Below are 17186 nucleotides of genomic sequence, written 5' to 3' on the forward strand. Positions count from 1 at the left end.
ATGTTACGTAAGTTATAGTTTGTTTATAACTACTAAAATTGTATGGTGTTTATTGTTATATAAACGAACAAAATGAAAATAATTCAAGGCTAGAATAAACATGTTTTATTTCTCTTTCTCTTGCAATCTGTTATATCGTTTCTACTTATAAGTAAGTCTCTCTTAGTTTGCTAGCAATGAGATGGTAACCTAGTTTTGATATGTTCAGTTATAAAACGTTTAGCTCGTCATCTAACAATTGGATCTGGGTCAGCAATAACATGTAGCACGTGCTCACATGGCCTGTGGAAACATCCAGCAAAGGAAAAGCTTGGAATCCTAATAAGTTGTTCCCCAGGATTAAATATATCCACAGTGAATTCCATGCAGCAACTATTAGCTTAACTCCTCGGTTACCCAATGATATTAGTCCAACTTTTTATATCATAACGTTCGAGAGCCAATGAGAAATCACGACGCGTGACTGATGTTGCCACAGCGGAGACATACTAAAAGAAATTGTGAAGAAACTTGACAGTCAGAGCAAATTTAGTGTCCTAGAAGAAAGTCAGAAATAGCTGCCCTGTACAATACGATTTAATACTGTATAGTACTTAACAATCATGAGGATCCTTAATGTAGTGGTGTTCCTGGCGTTCGTAGGATCCTGTAAGTTGCTATTTACTATTTATTTACCATAGCTTTACAGATTAGTAAAGGTATCTGGACATCCCGACTGTTGCTTTAGAATAGAACTATTTTGTTCAGTTAAGATAGTTTGCTTTGTTTGACAAAAGCGGGTTTGTAAGAAAATTAAACAGAGCAGCAGATTTCTTGATACCCTCTTAATTTCATACGTCTTGTCTTATCGATATGGAGATAAAAGAAAAGGCTTGATGCTTAACATTAAGGTGGAAATGACAAACATCACTTTGGAAGTGTTTATAGAGAGGTTGTATATTACCCTTTCTCGAATGGAATAAACAATAAGAAACGAAACTGACACAACAGAGTTCCTAGGCGGAAAATCAGTAGAACATTTTTTTAACTATTTAGGTTTTGTAACGGAATATATTTCAGTATCGAATTTTATTTTCAGTAACGAACAAAATGATCAAGAATGCACGGTTTTATTTCGTTTTGTCATATTGCTTCTTACAACTGTGTCTTACCTTAATTTATATTACACGTAACTCTTCACGTTGCTCAATGCACTAACTGCTTCCACAAATTTTAAATAAGAATATAAAACAGCCACAAAACCAAAGGAAAAATTGAAGATAGAGTTATCTGATGGAGATATAAGAAAATATTATGTTAAAAAGGTAATTTTTTTCTCAAATGTATCTTGACAAAACTCTGATAACCGGTTGAGTTGCTACTCCTGTGTTCCTGCTGGCTTCTGGACAATTTTATTAGGAAGTGCTCAGTTGTGAAGTACCACTTATGTTTACTATATATTTTATAACTACTGAATGTCCAGTTGATATCATCCTCGTTTTATCAGACCTGTTTTAATTCGCTCAGTTAAAGTATATTGGTTAATAGCCAGCATGCAATTTAAATTATTTTTGATTAAAATAAGTGGTGATGGGAGTCGGGTTTTTATTGTTTGCCTGGTAAATGAACGAAACAAATAAAGAATTATTACGTAAGTCCGTATTTGGGATATAAAAATCAAAAGAAGTCGTTTTGCAAAATATATGTTTGGTCACTAAAAGAATAAAAACTGATAGTTTTTATACTAGTATGAAAAAAACCTAATCTTGAACCTGTGGCTTAGAAATAATGGTTCCTTTGCCGTTTATCTTTTTTTTTTCAGTAATAAAGTACTAGTTATTTTGAGCATTCAACTTAAGATAATGGTGTTTTCTCAGTTAGAAAAACAAGAAAATACTGGTTATTTTTAAACAAGTTTTTCAAACTGTAGGTGCATACCTAACCGGGCAAAAGGAAGACATCATTTCTGCTGTATATATATATAATCAGGGTCATAACTGAAATTACTCAACAGAAGTAAGAAGTACTCCTTTCATTGAACATTTCACTGAATTCAACAATAAAATGTAACCATTTTTTTATATAATATAAGTATGTCATTTTTAATAAAGTACAACTTATCAACCCTGAGCTTAGATTTATAGTTTATCATTGAATAATTTCATTACAATTGTGAAATAATTACAAATACGCGTGTTATAAAATATGTATTGACAAACAAAAATACAAAGAATCCGTATATTACTAAAGTAAACAGCTGTTATAATTCAGAGAAACATGTTTCAAACTTCGACATGTTTATTTTTGTCACTAAAAACAGTAAAAATGAATGTGAATTTATTGCTCATAATGAAAACTATATGTCTAACTGTGATAACAAAAGTGTTTGTAATATTTTCTGTTTATTATGTACAGATTACTGGTAGCGAGGTTTAACATATATCTTTTTCTGACAGCTGTTAGCAGAATGGTCAGATTTCAGAAGTATATTTTGATTAAACAAAATCTTTACCTGCTCTTAGTAGCCAAAACCTAAAACTTTTGGATTAATTTACTACCCACTCTCAAGTTGAATCAGATACAAACTAATTTTTATGATGGAGACATAGATATAGGAGCGAAGCCTTAAATAAATACAAATGTATATTTCTATTCCTCAATAAGACAAGAAGAAGTAGTAAAATTCAATATAAAATTCATGTGTAGTGTACTATTATACAATATGAAATATCATTGTAATTACATTTAAACTAAACTGGTTTTAAAAACAGGAACATGCAATGCGTCTTTGCCTTATTCCTTTATCCCACTAAAGTAGACACTGTTGTTAACTTGAGCGTTCTACTTATTCAAACTGGTTCGAAAAGAACAGTTTGAATACGACATGCCTCATCGCTCAAGAAACATACTTGGCCACCCAAAAAGTGGTTTGTCAAGGTGAATTTAAACATAGCTTATTTTAAAGTCTTGTAAATTCGTGTACTTCAAGTAGAAAAAATAAATAAAATCATAAAATTGTATGCTGTTAATTTCATTATGCACAGAGGTGTGACGCGATGTTTTAGCGTTGTGTGTATTTTATGTGAATGGAGTAACAGACATATTATTGAAATAAACTTTAAAAAAATAGACGCATAGAAATCTGTATTTATGTCGTCCGGGAAAAAAACAATAAAAACGTTTAGGACTCGGAACATCTCTTATGCAGTGAAAGCATTTTCCAGAACAATGAAAGGAAGTTTGAAAATGCAAGAGAAAAGTCTGTACATATAATTTTTGTCATTATTATATATAAATGTAGAGTCGCTTTAAATAGCCAAAAGGAAAGTTAAACTTTTCTTCTAGGCTACAAGCAGGTAACGTTCCAAATAAACCATGTTGGTTCTTCAATTGAACAATATTACTTCTAGGTAACGTACTCATTTAGAACTTATCAATGCATATTTTGCACAAAAACCTTTTTGTTCAAGATAGAATTACCTCAATAAGAAATGAAAATGTTTTCCCGACATTTTTTTTTCATAATGTATGTAATACAGGGTTAACAGGTATTCTCGTAGGTTACTTACGTTCCATACTTAATTTTCAAAAATGGTAACAAGAACCAAAATAATTATTTGAAAATACGAGTGTTTTACATATATTCCTTGACCCGATATGGTTCGTCTTAACATCAAGTTTAAATCGAAAATGAAATGCTTATTGCAACTGATTTCATTAGGAAATCAAAGTCACAATTTTTATTTTGTTATAACTTTACACTTGGTTTGTTTGTGATTTCTTAGACGCAAATGTTATTAATTTACACTTATTTACTATTGTTTTTATTTTGACAAATCGTACAGTAAATAACCAGTATAACTTCATTTTGGTACATTATACTATATTATTTATATGATTGAGATTAGGAGTATGGAGTTATTTTTCGAATTCTGGAAGGTTAAAGAACATGTAAATTAGTTTCTTCAAAATGTAAAGCAATACAATTTCATCTTTATTGACGCGCAAAAATATAAAAATATGAAAGATGTTAAGCAGTCACTCCTGATTAATATTGTCAATGTTTATGTATAATTATAATAATTCAACACTTCAAGTCTAATAAAAACTTTAAAATAATTTTGTTTAAAATAGCTTCAAGATAAATTGTTATTCCGATCTGTTGAATGTACCACTCATAAAAGCTTTTCATATTGCCAACAGATGGAGACACAAATTATACTATTTGTTTCAAGTTGAGCACAAAGCTACACACTGGGCTGTCGGTGCTCTACGCATCACGGCTATTGAAACACAGATTTTAGTGTTGTAAGTCTGCAGACATGCCGCTGTGCCACTGAGGGGCAAAATTATAATGGTGATAAAATGGCGGAAATGTATTATATTTTACTTATAATAACCAGAAACACCCTGTTCTTTGTATTGAATGGATTGGTTTGATTTTTTTGAATTTCGTGCAAAGCTACTCGAGGGCTATCTGCGCTAGCCGTCCCTAATTTAGTAGTGTAAGACTAGAGGGAAGGCAGCTAGTCATCACCACCCACCGCCACTTTTGGGCTATTCTTTACCAACGAATTGTGGGATAGACCGTCACATTATGACGCCCCCACGGCTGAAAGAGCGAGCATGTTTTGGTGTGACGGGGATTCGAACCCGCGGATTATGAGTCGAGTGCCTTAACCACGTGGCTATGTCAGGCCTATTAAATTTATTTGAGACCTGCAAAATAATGTTTTACTTTTGCTGTAAGAAGTTCTGGCATTTTTAGTATTGTTTTACCTTTCCTATACTTTAATACCTATGAGGTTAAAAAAATTACGTTGACCTGGGTAAATTTGTTTCTTTTGTGAAAATAACACAATCAAGTGTTGAAGAAACATAACAGAATTTGTATAGCATCTTAATATCACCTTACTGTTAAATAACTGTATGTATTCCTGGCAAATATTGGTTAACAAAAAGAGTAACTGTTATAAATAAGATACACAGTAACATGTAACATCGTGTTTAGATGTGCGTTACAGAGTGTTACATTATTGTACTGATTTACACATTCAGTCCTTTGAGAACAAGCATGAACTATGTGAACGTTTACCTAAAACTAATCTTCACCATTTTAAAACGGATAAATCTCCCTTTGATCCAAACATATGTACCATGTTGTTACAAATTTGTCCATTAGAGGTAACTGACCGGCACTAGGATCAATGAACCTTATTGTCCCTTACCATTTGGTGGTTAGTGACTTCAATTCGTCCTACATAAGGTAATTTTAAAGACAGTTAATATCCGAACAGGCTTATTAAATGAAGGGGCGGGGCATAAAATGAGTGAAACAGAAGTACAGATATATCTCATTCGTTTTACAGAATACAAGATATTATGTAAAAATATTCGTGTGTTTTGAAATTCTGTTATCTGTGTTCATATATATCATATCTTAAACCTGATTCTTGCCAGTCACTTATGTTAAAAGTATGCCGCATGTCGACCAGTTACATACTTTATACGGGTGGGTCGTTGTACTGCTCACAGAAGTTCCACTACGGTGAAACAATGTGGTTTTAGGTACAAACAAACTTAACAAACATTTTTATACAAGCTGTCCTGGCCGTCAGCTAAGTAGAATGGTGAACTGGCACGCAAACATGCTTGTAAGCAACAGGAAATAGAAAATTTTATTTAGGAATTTTTTTTTTACTTTTTGTAAAGTACCTCGTTGTCCTATAGAAACAGGAAATGACTTAAACCTATGGTATTTCTAACATAGTGCGATATTATTAATACGTTCGAAGGCCAATAGAAGTTTTACTTGTAATTTCATACACTTGTTTCATTACAAGTAGTAATAAGATTTTGTTTTGATTACAAAATATTGCAAAATCAAGGGCTGGCTAATTGCTTATTGATTTCAAAACCTCAATTGATTTTAAGTAGAAAAGAAGCATTACTTTTACACTTTTGTTATTTCAAGTTATTTCAATTGTCTGTACTTATTGCTAGAGACTCTTTGTTCGTTAAAAGTTGGGTATATTTATTGTCTTAATGGAAACAGATTATTTGCTTCGCACACTTTTTTACTTGGAAGCTGACAAAACAATGTCGATATTTCTTTGTTAGTGGAAATACCACTATTATTCTGCGCATGTGTTAAAACCCGCGAATTGCTATATAGAGAAAACATTGCGCTTTTATTTATTATTTCACGTGGATATCTGATAGAACTTGCAGGTTTTTGAACACAGAGATTTGTAAATAACTGGTAACTTTATTAGTTTGAAAAGCTTAGCTTTATAAGATAAAAATATGAGAAGACAATAAAAGGGACTTCTGAAAACAATTATGAGAGTAATCTGTGAAAAGTCTCTTTTCAAAAGTTACACGAAGTGTTCTTGTGAAACTAACGATCTTTTATCAAAATAATGGTTTGTTATTTTAAGGATATCTATTGTGGTCACCTTGAGGAATAGAACCCCGGATTTTTATGTTGTAATTCCGTAAACTTACTGTTGTCTTAGTGGGCGACTTTTTCAAAGGCATACAAAACTAAGTTACTGAACTTAGGTTGTGTTTTTTTTCTGCAGTGGAAAAAGTTCTAAACTTGTGTTTGTACAGAGGTTTATATTCCTTTTAATGTGCTCAAGAAGGAAATCTCTGAAATATTTCTGAAGTATCAGTTTGATGTTGAAGAATTTTTGTTAAGATAGAGATGGATTGCTAGTAAGACTTATTACTTTAAAGTTAAATTAAATTGAACCTTTAAGTTTCTCCAAAAACACCACACGTTCTAGGATCGTGTAAAAACGTTTCTTACGATAATTATTTCAGTATTATTACATGTGACAAACGAAACTGTTACTGTTTCATATTATTTTACAATATCATCACTGCTTAAGGCACGTCTAATCGTTCATTATAGTCGTGTATTATGATTACCATGTGAGGGAACAAAAAATATTGTCTGAGTCTGATTTCAGAATATTATATTTAGTGACAAAATTAAGAAAACTTATCGAACTCAGGTAAAGACTAGGCAAATGAACAGTAAATCATAAATATATAGTAGTAATTAATTTAGTAGACTTGTATCGTGTTCAACAAATTATAAGGAGTTCCACTGCATTGCCAGGTGGTTAAGGCATTGGATTCATAATCCGAGAATCGCGGGTTTGAATCCCCGTCACACTTAACATGCTCACCCTTTTAGCCGGGGGCGTTATAATATTACGGTCAGTCCCACTATTCGTTGATAAAAGAGTAGCCCAAGAGTTGGCTGTAGTTGGTGTTGACTAGCTGCCTTCTCTCTAGTTCTACACTGCTAAATTAGGGACGGCTAGCGCAGATAGTTCGCGCGAAAATTCAAAACAAATCAACCCACTGAAATTTCCCAAAACAACAGTTTTTTTTTAATTCCTTCATGTCACTGAATGATTGAATCACAAATAATAATATATTAAAAAAGTTATAATTTTAAAATATAATTTACGATTCAATTATATTTTTATTTTTGTTTAAATATACGCTCAATTTTTGTTTCTTTGTCCATTAATCTAATATATTCTATGATCTACACATATATATATTTCCATCTATTTTCTCTTCTATTCTTCATTAAGGTTTGTTAGATAAAGTCCAATTACACATATATACGTAAATGAAGGGTTTTCTGACATTTTTTACGACTTTATTTGCCTGTTTTGGTGCGTTTTTCAAGTTTGTTGGGCAAAGACAAACATAAGGTTATTTATGAGCTTTATCTAATAGATTAAAACAGATAATAAAAAAGGAAAACCAACATATCTGATAAGCTCTACTTATATTCTTAATCCTTATATTTATTTATGCTTATCTTAGTTAACTCACTAATGAAGTATAACTGTTCATACGTATATCTAAAGATAATCTGCTCTTCTCTTTTTAATTCTGTTTATCTCTCATTCATTCTTTTAGTACCTAGTGATATTACACCTATCTCTTCCCCACCCATGTTTTTGTTTAGTACTTTTCAATTCTATGTTGTTTGCGGGGAGAGAAATAGTTTCGTCGATGTATAAAACATATGTTTTATTTACGTCTCTACTCAGAAGTTTGGCCATTGTACTTTCTGTCCTTTTAAATTCGTGGTAGAGTTTCAACGAGCTTCGAAAAAAAACCTATTCGGCAACTAGTTACATTTCTGCTAAACGCTTGTTTCCTCACATAAGAAAATTTTTTTATCCGTCAACTTTTCTCATCCAAGGACGTCCAGATTCATGTATAACGGGTCGTACTCTAGTTTATTGAAAAACATAGAAGTTAGGCCTTCGTAGACAACCTACTTTTCAAGATAACTATCGAGAGATGTCGCATATCAGGAATAGCTAGCGCCCTCTTTTCTCTCACTGCGTAACTTTAAGAATTTGACACAACCTTGGGTTATTGAACAGTTGGCTCACTTAAATTAGGTGATATCGTTGAATAGCATAGAATAATTTTGAAAGTGTGAAAGAATTATAAAGTATGGCGTAATAAAAACTTTAGGTGTGCACATAGCGGGTCTGGCATGGCCAAGGGCGTAAGGCGTGCGACTCGTAATCCGAGGGTCGCGGGTTCGCGCCCGTGTCGCGCTAAACATGCTCGCCCTCCCAGCCGTGGGGGTGTATAATGTTACGGTCAATCCCACTATTCGTTGGTAAAACTGTAGCCCAAGAGTTGGCGGTGGGTGGTGATGACTAGCTGCCTTCCCTCTAGTCTTACACTGCTAAATTAGGGACGGCTAGCACAGATAGCCCTCGAGTAGCTTTGTGCGAAATTCCAAAACAAACAAGTGCACATAGCTGTGTCCATTTTGTAAAAGTTTACAACTGGAAAATTAAGCTTGCGTTGAAATAAAGCCAGTTAGTGCGTTTAAAAGGTTAACTTATCAGTAATTTCGAACAAATTAAATTATGTATAAAGTAAAAAAAGATGATTAAAATTTATAGCTAATGGCTGTAATAAAAATGAGACTAATACGTCTGAATTGATGAATTTGTCCAGTTAGTTTAATTTGTTCTCTGTTTTCATCAGTGGAATATTAAATATGGCAGTCAGCGTTAAGCGGTGTGTTTGTTAATCCTTTTAAACTGAAGTAAATTTTGGTTAAAGAATTGAGATAAACTTTTAAAAACTGATAATATTATTCGGAGAGAGATTGAAATTATTATTATAATTTTGTGTGGTATAAATGAAAGTATTTTTATCCCAATGTTTTCCTATGGGAATAAAAAGAGGTATTTTAGGTTTGTGGTTTTGGATATAGAGTTTTTTTTTGTTTGGTCATAGACAGGACCACCGAGAAAGCTGAGAGGCTGATAAAGTTTCCATGGGACCCTGAAGAAGACAGAGGGAAAATTAATTAGAAGAAGGGGCCCACATAACAATCTTTCCGCCCTTTCAGCCGTGGGGGCGCTATAAACTGACGGTCAATCCCACTATTCTAGCTGCCTTCCCTCTAATCTTACACTGCTAACTTATGGATGGCTAGCGCAAATAGCCTTTGAGTAGCTTTGCGTGAAATTCAAAAACAAACAATCTATCCCTACAACCCATGATAGTTCTCGGCGGTCCTTGTTACATAACTATGGAAGTTTAGAAGATGAGATAATAGAATGAATAATATGTCCTATAGGATCTAAGCAATAATTATGAACCTGAAAAACAGTTTTTTCTTAATATTTCTCTTTGTTTACTTTGTGTTATAGGTTTAGAGAACGAGAAAACTAATTACAATGACGAACTTCATTAAATAATGGTTGTGTTAAAATTCTTAATATTAAACCCTAATAATGTTGATCTTCATAGGTGTGGCGCAAGGAAGTGGTAGGGATGCTGTTTGTCGCACTGACAACGGATATTTTCCACACGATGATTATTGCGATTATTATTACGAATGTATAGATGGCGTTGCATCATTACAATTATGTCCAAATGGCCTTGTATTTGTTGGAAAACGTCGTGGTTTACTTCATAGTTGTGATTACCAAAAACGTGGTGGTTGTCCTGACGGAGTAAGGGTAATGGGACGTAAGTGAAGTTGGTTTCTTAAAAACATTAATAGTACAAAAATATAAAAATGAGTACGAATACAGTTAATGTGAGATTTTAATTAAAAAACTAAGTAAACTACATTGATTGGAATCAAAAAGTGAGTCATAATCTAATTAATTCAATTGTGTATATCAAACTAATAAACGTCCTACTGTGTTCATAAATCAATACAACAGAAAGATACAATTCACGCTGATTAGAGTATATACTATATTCAGTACAATATTTTCGGGCACAGTCTTAACAATACGATATAAGAGCGCTTGCCAAATTTTTGTCATTCGTACCACCTTTTAAATAAATGTGGTTTCTTGAGCGACCACTTCTTATTTAAATGAATGAAAGAGTGAGTTAAGTGATGAAATTTAATATACAGATACACATTAAAATACTGTATATGCTGTAATAATTACTTATTATTTTCATCAATGAAAATGTACTAGAACACTTAATTCGGTATAATTAATGTTCTGACTATACCCTAACAGCTCCCCCAACTCTCAAGAGATCATTGTTGTCATACCAAACTCCGCCAGCTTAAAACGTTTAGGCCAGACCGAATTTCATGTCCTACGCTGGTACAATGGTAAATCTACGGATTTACAAAGCTGAAATCAATGGTTCGATTCTCCTCGATGGAATCAGCAAATAGCACCATGTAGCTCTGCTATAAGAAAACACACACCTTAAATTCGTATACCAAGTTAATAATGCAAACAGCAATTGAAAAGAAGTACAACATGTTATAACTAATAAGATTTAATGAGTTAACTACAGAATACAATGAAGCAAGTCATAATTTATAGAACTTACAAAAAAACACCAGTTATTTGCTCCTAAGATTCACGAAAACGTAAAATGTACTTATACACGGTCACGTATTTGCAGTAAGCATATTCAAAAATACTCAGTACATTCCATAGTAAAACAAATTGCATTAGAGCAAGATTCCCGAAAATGTTCTGTCACGACAGTACAAAGTGCAACGTTAAACGTCTCTTATATGACACCATTTTATTGTCTACTTACAAACAACACACTAGTACATTGTGATGCAAATGGTTAAAACAAATTATCCCTCACGCAGGTTTCGGTCCCCTTTCTGGAAAATAAGCTGCCGATCACATGAATCATATTTATATTCTTTTTGTGATAATCTAAATAATCAAAACAATGAATAACAGTAAAAAATTAATTATTAGACGAACTGATTAAATAAAAAAGGTTCATTTATTCTTATGATTGTTGTTTCGTGCAAAGCTACTCGAGAATTATCTGTGCTAGGCCTTCTTAATTATGAAGTGATAAAATATAATGACAACGGTAACTAGCCAATACCGCCTAACACCCAGCTTGCGAGTTACACTAATCGAATATTGGAATTTGACCATCGCTCTTATAATGCACCTAGGGCCCCCAACTACGATACTGGTTTTATTTGGGGAGGGGGGAGAAGAGGTAATGGGGTACGAACCACACTTATACAGTCCACCGTAAAATGATTACTGTTTGTTGATCACGGTTTACATTCAAAGACATTTTCTTATTTATTTTCTTTTGGCCCGGCATGGCCAAGTGGTAAAGACACTCGACTCATAATCTGAGGGTTCGGCTTTCGAACCCTCGTCAAACCAAACATGCTCTAATGTGACTGCCAATCCCACTATTCGTTGGTAAAACTGTAGCTCAAGAGTTGGCGGTGGGTGGTGATGACTAGCTGTCTTTCCTCTAGTCTTACACTGCTACATTAGGGACGGCTAGCGCAGATAGTCCTCATGTAGCTTTTCGCAAAATTCAAAACAAACCAAACCTTATTTTTTTAAGAGATGAATATGATCAGAGCTGTGTGGGTGGCGGAGATATGCATTCTACTAAGCGCCCCTTTAGTTTTCGACTGAAATCATGACTGTAAAAAGAGCATACATTTTCCACCAAAAGATGAATTACTCATTTGCACATTTCGTTTTTTGTCTTATGGAATTTCATGTTTTCAAATACAACTGTATAAAACTGTTTTAGGCTTAACTATTATTCTTATTATACTCCTTACAGAATCACCTATCCAAACCGAGAATTGTGATTGGTTATGGGGACGATTCCCCACAAAACTAGTTGTAGGCGTTACTGGGAATGTTGGAACGGAACGTCTTCCGTCCACAAGTGTGGATACTCACTTCTTTATAACACAAAGAGCGAATCGTGCGATTGGCCTGAAAACGTTGCAGGTTGTCAGCAACATCGTAAGTAAAATTTAAATCAGATTCAATAATGAATGTTTTGTGATATATGTTAAGTGTGATCTAACATCTTACTATGACAGAATTACTGTATCCATTTAAGTCAACTATATCAATGCACACTTTATGGAACTGTTAAAAATCAAGTGTTTGAAAGTAAGTAGTAGCCGAGGATAAACAAGAGTTATTAAAACAAGAAAAAAACTAAAGAAAATCAAAACTAAAGTTATTTGTCTGGGCACATTTATATTACTTGATTGTGCTTACATGGAAAGTAGCATAATGGGTTATCTACTTTGTGTCTAACACAGGAACCAAATTTCGAGATTCAGTATTATAAACTTTCAAGCATATTGCTGAGACAGTGAGAGATCATTTAGACAGAAAACGTCATTTGGTGTTGTTTACTTCAAAGTTTTATGTATTAATATACAATTTTTTCAAATATTATTAATTTGGGTTTCGTGGACATTATGCTTATAATCGCTTTATTTGATCTTAAGTAATTATTTTTCACGCAAGTTACCTTCTTAGAAAAGTTGTAGAAGACATGCTTGAAAGAACCATCAAGCGTTGTAACTGGTTAAACATTTCTAAAATAAAATATACCAAGTAAAATAATTCTTATGTCATGTAACTTAATTCTACAATGCTTTGCAATGTTGTTTTTTTTATATAAATATGAGATTGGAATTATGAAGGAACAAAGTTATTTCTGTTTAAGGTAATTCAAAGTTATATCGTCAAGGCTGGATTTCAAACATTGCAACAACGTAAGATGTTTGTAATTGAAATCATCATGAAATTTAAATATGTCATTACTCAACACAATTAAAATCGACAAAAGATTGTTAGGACTTAAATAAATGCTTAGTTTATAGAATTTTGAATGTTGATTGGAATTTGTTAGTCAGTCAAATTTATTAGTAAGTCATTGCATAACTTTCACCTAATTAATCATAAGCTGATTTATATAAAATTGTATTATCGTAGGTTAAAACTTTTACGTCGTTTAATTAAAATTTTAAACTAACCACATTTTGGTGTTAATAAAAAAAAAAACCTTTACAATTTATGCTGACTATTTTATTAATATTTGTATTAATTTAATATTTTAAAATACCAATAATTTCTGTAACCTCAGTTTTGGTACTGCTTGATAACAGTAATGGTTTAAAAGTTTAAATATTTTGTATAATTAAGTAAAAACATTTTTGAAAATATCTCTCTGTTTAGCTACCTGTAAAAATATACCCAACGGGCCAATCGCTGTTGAAAAGAGCTGTTCTACATATATCTTGTGTAGTGGAGGTTACCCCTATAATCAACGATGTGCGGCCGGCCTCGCTTTCGATCCTCAACTTCTTAGTTGCAAACTAGCCGAGGAGGTTCCTGGCTGGTAAGTTACCTAATACTCCCAATATTTTATGATGCATTATAAAACAAACTCAATGCAGGTTATATTGTTGATCAGGTGTTTAGAGCTCTTGATTCGCAATCTGAGGATCGCAGGCTCGAATTCCGTCCCACCAAACATGCTTGCCCTTCAGGCGTAGGGACGTTATAATGATCAGTTAATCCCACTATTTGTTGGTAAAAGTATCGGCCAAGAGTTATCTCTGGGATGGTGATGACTAGCTGCCTTACCTTTAATTTGTTTCACTGCTAAATTAGGGACAGCTAGCACAAATAACTGTCGTGTAACTTTGCGCGAACTTCCAATCAAACTAAACCATTGGTGCTGTATTGAAGGAGGTACCGATTATCTGGTTAAATTGTTGATTTGAATGCGTTGTGGAAACCAACCAAATCATTATATTGTTTCATATTTTCGTAAGAGCCCTTTTTTTACCAGTGTAAGACTAACGATTGAGCTTTCGGACTAGTGTAAGGAATTTTGTCAAAGTGGTCATTAGATATCACTTCGATGTGTTTTGAAGCAATATTTACGTTCTGTCGTATTATACTATATGGATTAAAGTTCATGGGATGAGTGCTTTGCACTCAGTAACAATTTTTGTAGCATATCTTGAAACACCTACTTGATTTTAAATGAACGTACGAGTCTCTCGTAGGAGAGAAAAGCATACAATCTTGTTCAAACGAAAGAAAAATAGTATTCATAGTTTTAAATTAGAATCATTTCTAATAACATATAAATAAAATATTTAATTAGCTATACCTCTTAATAGAGGTACGTTAAAATGTTAGAAAAATGAGTTCATAAATATAAATAAATACCAACCGACATAGCTAAAATAGGATATACACATTTAACAAATGAGGTAAAGTTATGAATTAATAAAACGAAACGTTGTTATGCCCATTCTTTATTCTGTTTTTACAACCTATAACATGATCAGGTTGTAGATAGTTTTTATAGTATTTAGCTGATACAATTTGGAGTATGGTAATTCAAGGAGAAACGTACCCGCAATCACTCCATTTCTGCAACAACAAAACATGTAGCAGGACAGGGGAAACAATTTGTTACAAAGGGCAAAAAGATTAGTGATTATTGCAGGACGAGGTTAAAGTAAATAAACGCAAAGAGTTACAGTACAACACATACGTGATAGTAGGTAGAAATCCAGTGAAACAAACAAGAATCTTTTACAACTAGATTTGTCTTAGAAAAATGGGCTACTTTTCTTTGAAGATGTAGCATATCTCAAGTAAAAGGATTAAGTTTCCATTAACATTACACGTTTTCTGTAGCTGACCAATGAGAGAAAAAAAAAGAAAATAGAAGAGCATCACATTGTAGAAATACCCCTACTTTATGTAACAGTCTTGTACTCCATGTACAAGATTAGAACACAATGTAAATATCTCTTCGAACAATAAACAATTTTTTGACTGATTAAACCACAATAATAATAATAATAAACAAAACATTCCAGACTAAATTTAACGTGACCTTAGCCGTTTTTAAAATGTTCCAAACAGGATCATGGATTAATTTAAAACGTTTATAAATAAGAAATATGTATTACTGTAGACAAGGCATTCAGGAGACGTTTTTATCTTATTTTAGCTAGTTCCAACATTAGTTTAATCTCCTTAGACGACTGTATATATAACCACCTTTACTAGACCACTCAACGAATGATGGTCTATATCTTCTACAGCTCATATAGACTTAGATATTATGACAGACAACTACCTTCTAATACGTGTATCACAAGAATTGCTTACAGCTATAGTTTCTAATTCTTACTAATATTTAATAAGATATTTTTCAACAATGCCCTTTAGTGAACCAAAACCAACAGAAGCACCTGAAAATGAAGAACGGCTACCTCCACCGCCTTCTCGTCGTGACAAACCAGCCCCTCCACCGCCATCTCGTCGTGACAAACCAGCCCCTCCAAGACCAAATTATCAGAACTTAAATACTGGGAACCCAAGACAACCTCCACCCCCTCCACTTAGTCGTGAAATTAACAGACCTCAGTACAGGCCTGGAAAATAAACCTTAACTTACTTTTAAAGTTCAAAATTATTCTTTTTTTTCCCCTTTTAAATGTGGTTTCATGTAAGCGGGTTTATCTTAATCGGTTTTTCTTTTTACTTTTAACTACTCATCATCTTGTTATCTCCACGTTTCGATCTGTGTATTTAATGTAAAAATTCTTAAATAATCATCAGATTGATCTTATAACATGCTCAAAAGTTGTAATGTTATGGAAACCAGTTTTAACAAAATTATTTTTCAACGTTTCTGGTTATATTATTTTTTGAAACATGTTCCAAAATGTTTTTTTAGAATAATTGAAGTCTACTATTGAATATGACCATGCAAATTAAATAATTTCGAACCATTAGAAAAGAAATCACTTTACGTAGTCAAAATTAAAAAGAAATTTTAATAATTTTTTTTTATTAATATAGGCTGCAATACTTTAGAAAATTTTAGGGTAACATAGTGGTTATAACCGAACCACTCTGGATTCTTACTATGTACACCCTAAGTAAAATAATTTGAATCTTTAATAGATTTTTTTTTATTTCTCTCCTATGTCCCATTAATAAAAATATCTTTAATTCCCTTTTTAATTACTATACTTAAAAAAAATCGGTTGTAATATTAAAGATGGATATGCCAGAGTTAGCAATACCAAAACTGAATCTTCACTGAGATTCACAAAACTATCAGATGCAGTCCAATAAACATTCAACACTAGTGCCTATTATGTATAACTTTTCGTTTATATACTCACTACTGACAAAAATCATGTATGCATCGATTACAATGTTTAAATTTTCAGAAATTGTTTTAATACACATTACTCAAACGCCAAGACTGTAGTTACTAATTACAAAATAAATAAATAAAAGGGTTTATCCTTGATGTTTCCCAAATGAATATTCGATATTTGAATCCGAAAATTAGGTTTGATCTACAAATGAAGATTTACCGGAAATATTTTATCAGGAATAAACATTGCAATTATTATACTACAGTGAAATGTGAAACATAGGATGTATTTTAGGGTGATCAAACAAACCGTCTTTAACAGGACAGTACAGCTTTCTGCACTGTTTCGGTAGATTCTTATGCAACGCTACACGTCCAGGCTTTCGTTTTAGCCTTTAATTTGTAACATTGTTATACTTACGTTCAGTATGTTTTGTTTTTTAAAAAAATTATCACATAGCTCAGTATAACTCAACAGCCCTTGTTGATTTTTTTGAAGTTGGCTGACTATAAAATAGGATGCCGGAAAGAACACGATTTCACTGTTGCGTATATCACAAAGCACATGATTTTATATCTGACAAAACAAAGAAAGCCAGTTAAAGGTAGATGTCAAGTGCTGCTCGTGGAAATGTTCGATTTTTGAAGTTTATAAACATTAATTTCCAATAACTCTGGGCAGGAGCAGTTTTAGTTAGGCG

The 17186-nt window shown here is 32.7% G+C and overlaps 1 pseudogene across 1 annotated transcript; it reads left to right on the top strand.

Moving 5' to 3' along the window:
- The first annotated feature begins 314 nt into the window (after positions 1–314).
- Positions 315–16653, top strand: LOC143226291 (protein obstructor-E-like; annotated as a pseudogene). The gene is made up of 5 exons (XR_013014540.1): positions 315–648; positions 9802–10023; positions 12100–12287; positions 13521–13683; positions 15543–16653. The product of XR_013014540.1 is annotated as a protein obstructor-E-like (transcript).
- Positions 16654–17186: the final 533 nt, after the last annotated feature.

This window comes from Tachypleus tridentatus, chromosome 1 (assembly GCF_004210375.1).
Source record: "Tachypleus tridentatus isolate NWPU-2018 chromosome 1, ASM421037v1, whole genome shotgun sequence".
NCBI lineage: Eukaryota > Metazoa > Arthropoda > Merostomata > Xiphosura > Limulidae > Tachypleus > Tachypleus tridentatus.